The sequence below is a fragment of the Cupressus sempervirens genome, chromosome 3, assembly GCF_028749045.1.
Source record: "Cupressus sempervirens isolate cs-2001-9-10 chromosome 3, ASM2874904v1, whole genome shotgun sequence".
Taxonomy (NCBI): Eukaryota; Viridiplantae; Streptophyta; class Pinopsida; order Cupressales; family Cupressaceae; genus Cupressus; species Cupressus sempervirens.
The window spans coordinates 6,859,354-6,867,818 of NC_143120.1; positions in this window are offsets into that span (position 1 = coordinate 6,859,354).

Consider the following 8,465-nt stretch of genomic DNA (forward strand, 5'->3'; position numbering starts at 1 on the left):
AGTTTGGGAGCTTGTGAGGGGTTTCATCTATAATTCCAACTTTGCCAGTAATAACTCTATTCACGACGAGCGTTCTATATGGTGGAATTTGCATTATAATGGTAAGCCTCTTGCCATGACTTAAGGTTGTTCTGCGAAATTTCGGAACAACCTTGGCATCCAGAGCTTTATTGACATTTTGGAGAATGATAACCTTGTTAGTTGGCAGGATATTAGAATCAAGTTCAATCTTCCTATCTCCCATAAACGTACATATAATATGGTCGCCAATGCCTGCCACACTCTTAATCTTCCCTGCAGGTGTGATGTGGACTCTCATAGATTTTTGAATTTCCGTTGGGATGATGGATCTCTCCTAAATAAAATTAAAGCTAAAGATATATATAAGGTTCTCAATAAAGACAACTTTGTTATTTCTCACCTTAATACCACTTGGTATATGAACTTGAACTCTCTTGAATGGCAAAAAATTCTTGACAGATTTTGGAAATCACATATTCCCCCGAAAATCTTACATTTTAAATGGTAGCTCCTTCTCGATAGACTTCCTGTTAAAAATCATGTTGGTGATGCTAAACTTTGTACTATTTGCAGGGTTCCTAAAAATGTAAGGCATATATTCTTTACTTGTCAATTTGCTAGCATTATATGGAAGTTTTTTTGAAATTTCTATAGCTGATCATGTTCCTATTTTAGATACCATTCTTGGAAACTTATTTGGTCTTAAAAAGGATGCTAATTTTTTTGGAACATTCTATCCTCTCACATTCTTTGGTTTATTTGGAAATGTAGAAATGAGGACAAATTTCAAGATATTGGTAGATCCCTTACTTTGTTTCATTTGAAACTCATCCGTTTTAAGATTGTCTCGTAGATTTGTTGCATTATGAAGCTCGAGATGAACAAGCTAAAAATATTCCTCCATGATGGGCTTGCTACGATATTCATTTATGAGATGAAGCATGGGATGGAATTGGCCAGCATTCTTGATAACCAGACTGCTTTTGGAAAAGCTCTTAAGGAGCTGCTCAAGGAAATACATGAGAACAAAGGCCCCTTTTCTGATGAACATGACTTCTTTGCTCACACTCTCGAGCAGAAGAAAGTCGTGTGGATGGAAGGAGAGCTGGGATGGACAACTTGGTTCGATGATCATGATGATGTTTTGGAATAGTTTTTCTATCTCCTCTTTTTGTTATCTTGCTAGAACTGCCACTTAATGTGTTAGTTGGCTATTTCTAGCTGATTGTTGGACTTTGATCTGGGTGGTTGAGGCTTGCCTCCTCCCCTCTTTTGATACTGTACCTCTTTTTTGTTCTCTCGATTATTTAATTTTTTTTAAAAAAAACCCAATTCAAATCCTAAAAGAGCATTCCTAACTTAGATTTCTATGTAAGACTTATTCATAACATTTTAACATTCTCCATTTAGAGCTCTAAAGCTTTCTTCCATGCATAATGGGAGGAAATATCTTCCACCCTACATTCACATATTTTCTTTCTTTAATAAGATAGTCCTTCCCTATTTCATTCAAAAAATAATGAGTAAATGGAAGATAGATGAGATCTATGAGGTTGAAAAATTCCCCAACAAGATATTAGAAAATGTTCATCAATTCTAGTAAATTAAATGAGATTTTTCAAGTTTATAAATTCAGTTGAATATAAAGATCTTAGAAAGGAAAAGGAAAAAGACTGTGTCTATGAAAAATGGGTAAGTATATTAATTATCTATAATATTTGTAATAGTTATTATGGGTTGAATATTAGCAAGCTAAGAAAGTGCATCAACACATTCCAATTGATCTATGTTAAATTGCAAATACTTTTCAATCAAATGTTGAACCTGCACAAATATCTATAGCAAAATATAAATCAAACCAAAAAAACATTGAAAGCATATGAAATTTTTCTTGAAAATAATAGACTTGATCTAAAATTAGTTAACAAAAATGTAAATGCCCCAAATCTCAAAAAATCTAAGTAAATACACACTTAATAAATCCCACAAGGAGTTGTAAATAAATGCATAGTAGATAAAAGAAGATTGTGCATGAAGAAGGAAAAAACAAGATGAAGGAAAAAACAATTTTTTGGCAAGAAATTGTAAAATCCCAGAGTAAAGCTCTCACATATAAGCCAATCAAATTAATTATGATTTTACCAAATAATAATTAATTAAAGCTCTCACATATAAGCCAATCAAATTAATTATGATTTTACCAAATAATAACTCCAAGTTAATTTTAGTGCATAAAAATATATTGGGTTATTGTGAAAATGTCAAAATGGATATAGGACACACATGATCATTTGTGCACAATTTTAACTATCCTTTGAAATACCTAAAGTTGTGTTTATTACACCTTGAATTCATTATGATGGTGTATATAACAATGTGAAGGTTATGAGATAGTAAAGGAACCAGATAAAAATAAAAATAAGTTCAAGATTCGTGTATTTCTAAAAAATCTATTTCTTTTAAAGGGTTGAACATGAAAGAGGTTCCACCTTTGACCTAGAGACTATGTGTTATAGGTGAAGGAGAGGAATTTTGATTTTAAGTGACAGGGTTTTTCATAACTCCTATTTGTAAAGGGGATAGGATTACGTTGAGGGTTTTATTTTTCAAGGAATTTGTGTTAAGTAATCTTTGAAGCTTTGGTCAAGTATTTGAACAAAGGGGGAGAATGCTAATTAAGTCTTTGAGTTTAAATATTTTTCTTTAATCAAAGAAAATCTTTGAGTTTTTTTAATTTTCTTTAAATATTATTCTATTTGCAATTATAGTTGCTATAAAACCTTTGAGTCTTATGTAACCGTGTTCTTGAAAATGACTCTTGTAGTCTAATTGTTATTTTTTGGTAATAGGAGAGTCAAAAGGATTGACTTTGTGTGTTTTTTTCCTAATCTTCTAGCTTCTTTCCTCTATGTTTTGTAAATCCATTTTTAGCATCTATGTCATAGTTATGAGCATATGTCAAGTCACATTTCTTTATTTTCGGTAAAAAACATCTTTGTTTGTAGTGTAATGAATTCATTGGAGATCTTACACAAGGATTTATACTTGGATAATTAAGAGGAATATTATCAATCTCATGATAATCTATCCAATTGTTAGTTTAGTTTGTACTTCATTGTGGGCATTTGCAGTCAATTTACATATTTATATATGAAGGAAAAAATTGTTCACCAACAACAAGTACAATGAGTATGTCAAAGAATCCAATTTTACATTCAAAGATAAAGCATATATGTATTAAGTATCACTTTTTGAGAGAGAAAGTTGCAAAGATAGAGATAATATTGGAGTATATTAGAACAAATGAGCAAACAATAGACATATTTTCAAAACCTTTTTTGAAGGATATGTTTGAGTACTTGAGAGGTATGTTTGGGGTTATGCCCAACCTACTTTTGAGTAGTTGATGTAGAGATTGTATCAGTCCAGTGGTAACTGAGAACTACATGTTTTATCTAGACTGGATGCATGATGCTTCCTCAATTGGGGAGTATTTGTGTTTGAGTTGAGTCATGAGGACTCTTGGTACTAGTATTTAATAGTATCCTTGGACACTTGATCTTATTGCATATCTTATGAAAAGAATTGACATAATTATACCTTTGTCATTGATGTCAATGGGAGAGAGATATACATGAAAACCATCTTTATATATTGATGTCAATGGGCGAAAGTGTAACACATGAAAAACATCTTTGTATATTGACTAATATCAATGGGGGAGAGATTGATATCCTTTGGGGATAAATGTTCTTGAAGAAGAGAGATTTAATTGATGTAGATGATTTGCAAAGGATTGATGAAGAGGATTTCAAAAGATGTTGATGAATGGGGGAGATTAACACCCCCCTAATGCATGATGGTTATAGTACAATGGACATTCATGGACAACATGAATGGGTGAGTAGTTTTAGTAGTGACATTTGTTATTCATGCCACTTAGATATTTTTCATCTATGCTGACATCAATGTCAAAGGGGGAGATAGTTAAGCATAAATGTTGATGGTATTCTAGTTGGGGAGTATCCTAGAATTGTTGGAGACATGATACAGAGGTTGTGTGTTACATTCATGACAAAGTTTGTCATTGTTGTCAACATATTGGTTATTTTATAAAGACTAGTAGAGCAATAGACAGATTTTGACTTTGCGAGGATTGAGGATTGAAGATGAGCCTATGAAAACTTGGAATAATAATCTACATAGTGTATTGATGCTATAGTTAAGAGCAGATGTGGAAACATTAAAACATTACAAAGCTATTGAAGATTTGATAAAGATAGTGTTTAGGCAGAGTTTCTGTGTAGTAGTTATTGTTGTTTGGATTGTATCACCTAACAGAGATAAAATATGATAATGCAAACTTGGAAAGAGGTAGAAGACATGATGAAGATGTTGTAGTCAAATGTGCACATCCTAATGAGCATCGAGTGAAAACTTATGAAGACTGTAAGTTAACAATTATTTTCAATTGTGAAAAGTGTAAAGATGTAATGTAACATGTAGTGTAATATCTTAAGTAGGTCCTATATTATTATTATAAATTGGGAAAGGCATCAAGGCCGAATCAATAATTTTTTTAGGACTTGGTATAAAGGAAATATGTGTTAGTATGAATGTTGACGATATTCTTACAGGGGAGTAATCTAGTATTGCTGAAATAGTGGAGAGATAGTAGCATGATTGTGTGTTGCATTCATGACTATTTTTGTCATCAATGTCAACATACTATGAAGATTAGCATAGTAGCAGACAAAGATTGAGGTAGTACAGATCGAGTATTGAAGATGAGGTCAAGCACAGTTAGGGAGATGTTCTACAATGTGTCCTGATGATGTCATTAAGTGCATTTGTAGGATGTTGAAGACATGTGAAATTTATTTATGATTTACAAATGACAGTGTGCAGATAGAGTACTTGAGAAGTAGTTTCTGGTGTTCAAATTGTATCTGCTAACAAGGATAAAATCTTGATGAGCATAGTTAAACAATAAAAAAAGACAACCTGATGATGATGTCAACAAATGTGTGAAGTCTGATGTCACATGTGTGAGAAGTTATGAAGACTGTGAGCTGACAATATTTTGTAATTATGAAAGGATGTAATAAATTGTATAATCCTAGTGAGGTCCTGTTGTAATTAATTATAAAAGCCTCAAGGCTGACTCAATGAATTATTTTGAGGACATGACATAAAGGAAATTTATTTTCCTTGTGATGATAGATGTAAGTGTAAATTGTGAAAGTAATATGCAAAGTTGGTAAATGCGAGTAAGCAACCATTATGAAGCAAAGTTGGAGATTTGGTATTGAGATATGAAAAGTATTTGTTACGATATTGGCACAGTAAGAGGATAGAGAAAGAGTTTGAGTTGTTGAGATCAGTTGCATTCTATTATTCTAAAAGGAATAATACAAAGGCTAGTTGGACAGTGAGTTTGGTGATCTTGCACCTGAAACTATTTGGACAATGGATCCATTTGACTTCTACAACTCTTAACATGGTTAACATAAGTCCTAAAAAAGGTTGGAATATCCTAATAGGGATTCAAAGTCTACTAACAAGGATTGATATATATATATATATATATATATATATATATATATATTAAATTTATTTCATTGGCATTCAACAGAGTCCATCCTCTTATAAGGAACATTTATATTAGTACGATATTTTGTGCGTACCATCCCCACCAGGGTTTTCCCTCTGATCAAGGGTTTCCCTAGTTAACATTTATAGTGCTATTGTGTATGTGTATATTCTTATGGTTGTTGTTTATACTAATCACATGTTTGAAGTTTAATAAGGTTGATAAAAGTTGTATTGATCAAATAACAGAGTCAAACCCCCCCCCCCGCTCTCAGTTATCTTGGTGGACTTAACTTTCTAGCAATTGGTATCAGAGCATCTAGTCCTTCAAGGAAAAGCATAAAAACTTAAGGAGATCAATGGCAGGGCATTTTACAAAGGATAGTCCAAAGTTTGATGGAGTTAACGTTGACAAATGGAAAGAGAAGATGAAGACACAAGTACTATGTAGTGGTCCAAGATTTTGGTTGATTACAAAGAGTAAAAAGAGAGTAGTCAAAGAAATAAATCTTGATGAGTGTAGTGAAGATGAAAGAGATTTGTTTATGTGCAACATGCTTTCCAAAGAAGCATTTTTGTCAGATCTTCCTAAAAATGAGTACAGTTAGGTAAAATCCTTAAGATTATCTCATGAAATTTGGACAACTATGGAATCTACTTTTGAAAGTGATGAGCATGGTAAGAGAATCAAATTACAAAATTGCATATGTTTATTGCAAGAGGCTAAAATGATGGAAGATGAATACATAAGAAGTTATATTGTTAGAATATCAAAAACATTTGCAGGAATCAAGTCTTGTAATGGAACTAAAGATGAGGATGAGATTATATGGAAGATCTTGAAGAATTTGACACCATGATTCAAGCAGACAATGCATATGATTGAGCAAGTGGTACCTTTTACTAAGATTTTTTCATAAGAGACTCTTCTTGGAAGATTGGAAGTAGCAAAAGTAAGTTTGAAATAATCTGGAGATTTCCTAGAGTGGAGACTACCTTTAGTGCATTGAGTATTCACCCTTCCTTATCAAGAAGTGCAAGCACCAGTGGAGATTATACTAGTAGCAGTAAATCTAGATCTGAGGAAGACATAATGATTGAAGAAGGAATTCCCTTGCTTGTATGGAGAGAACTAGATGGTAATAAAATATTTAAATGTTGGACTTGTGATGAATTTACTCATTATGCTTCTAAAGGTCCTAAAAGAGTGTTTTTATGCAAATTATGATGATAACTTTGATGAGAGAGTTCATAGTGAAAGTGATGATGAGTTAGGATTTGTGGCTGTAAAAGAAGAGAATCCTTAGAAAGAAGTTAGAGAAGAGAAAGCTCTAGTGTTACATGTTGAGAAGAAAGATGATTGGATCATAGATAATGGATTTTCACATCATATGAGTGGTGATATGAATAAATTTGTTAAGTTCAATAGCCACAGTGGAGAAATTGTCAGAGTTGGTAACAATGTGGCTTGTTATATCAAGGGAATAAGATCTATTACTCTTGATGGGAAAACTAACATAGATGATGTTTACTTTGTTGATGAATTAAAACATAAAATTTTGAGTGTTGGATAGTTGGTTGATAAGGGATATCAATTATAGTTCACAAAACAACATTCATTGTTAAGGACAAAAATGCTAAGATGATTGTCACTGGTACAAGATCCAGAGGTAATATTTTTCAGCTGAACCCTACAAAGATGACATGTTTGGTTGCTAAAGTTGATAATGGTTGTTTTTGTCATAGAAGGTTTTGTCATATAAATTTTGATAATATTATGAAAGAAAGTAGTACATTTTCTATTAGGGATTTACCAAACATTGTTAAGCCTACTAATGTTGTGTGCAAGGAATGTGTTATGGCCAAGCATAAGAAAAATTATTTTCCTAGCAAGAAGTTAACTACAACAACAAAATTGGAGATTGTTGATATAGATCTAAGTGATCCCACAAAGACAAGAGGAATATTCTATAGTGAAAGGTACTTCATGATTATTGTTGACGACTTTACTAGGATGATGTCGGTAGTGTTCCTTAAAGAAAAGTCTAAAGGATTTGACAAATATTAAATTGTTCAAGAATATTATTGAAAATGAGTTTTGATTGAAGATTAAATATTTAAGATATGATAGAGGTGGAGAATTTACCTTGAATGAGTTTAACACCTTTTGTGAAGTGAATGGCTTTAAGAGGGAACTATAAGTCCCTAAGACTCCTTAGCAAAATGGAATTACTATGAGAAGAAATAGGTTGATTATAGAAGCAACAAGTGCTATGATGTTTGAGAATGATGTATCAAAGACATTTTGGAGTGAAGTAGTTAATACAACAATATATACAATGAATAGAGTATAGATTAGAAAAGGCACAAACAAGACACCTTATGAACTATGGTTTGGACATGCACCATCAGTGAACTATTTTAGAATTTTTGGAAGTAAATGTTATATCAAGAGAGATGATGGAATTGGTAAGTTTGATGCAAGACGCAACAAAGGTATGTTCCTTGGTCATTCATTGAAAAAAAATCTTATAGATGTTTCAATTAGAGGACTAAGACTATTGTTGAGAGTGCAAATGTAAAAGTGGATGAGAAGTTTTGGAGTTAAAGAAATAATTCTTGATTATAGTTATGATGATGAAGAAATTGATCCTAAGCCTATCCAAGAAAATGTCTAGGCTTTCTATGAGACTAAAAATGATTTGTAGAATGACATTCATGTTCTGGAACAAAGAGAGGAACCAAGATTTGAAGTAGAAATAAGATTTGAGTCAGTGATACCAACACCAAACAAGAATTTGACAAAGAATCACTCTGCTGATTATATTATTGGAAGCAAAGACAAAGGAGTT